Genomic DNA, 2,317 nt, shown 5'->3' on the forward strand with positions numbered 1-2,317 from the left:
CTTAAAACCCTGTTTGGAAGAACTGATGACATCATCACCCCACACACGTACGCACATGCACCCCCCAACCCACCAGATACCCAGGAGCCGGCTGCCCCACACCCTTCTGTGCCTCCAGGTGAGAACCAGCGAGCGTGAGCGAACCCGGGTCGTGGTGCTGAAACAGATCCCCACCAGCCACTCAGATACGTCTCGGCGTGAGATAAAAACCTTGAAATGGCTGAGGCAACCTGAAACAGCATAGAAGATGTGGCAATATGGAATGTATTGAGATAAGCCGATGTACGAAATGCATGCAGCGTGACGCAGCAAGGAGGGTAGACCCCCCCAACCTCACTAGAGTGCTTTAGACTGTTTGGCAACAACATGTGGGCAAATAAGGTCTGATCTGAAATACCCCACATGTGTAAACTAAAAAAATCCGCCACGTGAAACTGCAAATACGTGGTGGTGTCTCCGCAGACTCACAGTCATCGTATTTAGTGTTTTAGATTAAAGAATATGCAAACAGTACTCCGTTATCAACACGTTTAACCATGGTTTTATCTCATTTTCCTCTGAGGCCTTCTTTTTTTAATGATAAGTGACTGGGCATTTTCAAAAAAATGCAGGGGACCAGCTAACCAAAAAAAAGAAAACATCACAGCAACGTCCCTGATGGCCACAATCACTGACAAATATTACGCAAAATTTAACCAAACCCAAACAATAAGTAATCAGATGTTCATTAAAAAAAACTAAGGAGGGTTATAAAAACCAAACTATGTAGATGACACACATTGGGAACGCATTAATTATCCCAAAAACAACCATTGGTCAAACAACGTCTAACAACTGAAACATAATTCACAAAGAAATGAAATTATCAGGTGCACGTATAAAACCAGAAGTTAGACACAAAGGAAAAAAACAAAAAACAGACAAACAAACAGACAGAGCTAGCCCCATTTTTCATTGAACTGCAGTAAACAGATATTGCCTTTTGTCAAAATAAAGTAAATAAACCCAAAAATCAAAATTAAAGCTTTCCACAAAACCTTTTCTTAAATTTGGTGATATAAATGTCTCGAGAGGCCTCATATATGTATTATCAAACACCATTCTGTCATCTCAGCAAGATTTAATGCAAGGTCAGTGGGAAACACAAAGATAAACACAAYTGATATCTAAGAATGATTATCGTTGTTAGCAGGTCTTGTGACGTTAATCATTTTATCTGTAGATGAACAGAATGTCATGAAAACCTAGGTCATTAAAGGATCTCATGAATAACTAGCTTAAACATAAAGGTATTAGTTGTATTACACTCATAAAAATGACCAAAAAAACCCCATTGTCGCAGTGACCCTAAGGTTTTTTTTCCCAAATTGATAATAAAATTAAAAAAACTTTATGTGGTTCAAACTGTAGACCAAATTTCCCCCTCTTCCCTTATGTTTTGWTTTTAGAGTGTATGAGTATGCCAGTGTTTTACTCATCTTGGTAATGGGAGGGTGCCATTCTGGACCGTCTGTCCCCCGGCCCGTCTGCACACCCCCCTTTGAAACCCGGCATGTAGCGGCCACCTGTCAGTCAGCTGTATGCACCCCCGCACCGAACCAGGTTCCCCGGTCACCCCACCGCTGGCACATATGGTGCGCGAGCCAGGTTGGGGAGCGTCCAGACGCACCGGAGGGCAGAGTCATCTCCTCATAGAAAACAAAACACAGAAACAAAAGGGTTATAGGAAAAACCTCTACACTCATAAAAATATTTTCAAAAATAATGCCAGATAGTTTTGGTCAAACATTATACTTTGTTAAAGTTCATAATTTCAGAGCAGCTATGGTCTTGCTTGACAAAAGAAAGGAAAAGTTTCATTCACAGAACATATGATATTTTTGTGTGTGTGTGTGTTTACTCATCTCTTCTCCATGAGGGGGCTGGCCGTCACTTCTCAATGGTGTCACTAGGCTCCGCCTCCAGGGTCCTGCCAGTGAGGGTCCTTGACAAAGATCTGCATGCCACCCCTCAGACGCAGGACCAGGTGAAAGGTTGACACCTGCTGGATGTTGTAGTCGGACGGTGCGGCCATCTTCAAGCTGCTTGTTGGCGAAGATCATCCTCTGCTGGTCAGGACGGGAGGCCTTCATTGTCCTGGATCTTGGTCTTGACATCTCAGTGCTGGCCTCAGCAAACGCTGTCCATTTTCATCAGTCCAGTTCTCGGGTCTCGGTGGTCGGAGTGGACCCAGAAAAGAGTAGAGGACCATCAGGAAAAACTCCCGTCACATAAAAAACAGCACACACACACACACACACACACACACACACACACA

This window comes from Austrofundulus limnaeus, unplaced genomic scaffold (genome assembly GCF_001266775.1).
Source record: "Austrofundulus limnaeus strain Quisiro unplaced genomic scaffold, Austrofundulus_limnaeus-1.0 Scaffold503, whole genome shotgun sequence".
In the NCBI taxonomy this organism is placed as follows: domain Eukaryota; kingdom Metazoa; phylum Chordata; class Actinopteri; order Cyprinodontiformes; family Rivulidae; genus Austrofundulus; species Austrofundulus limnaeus.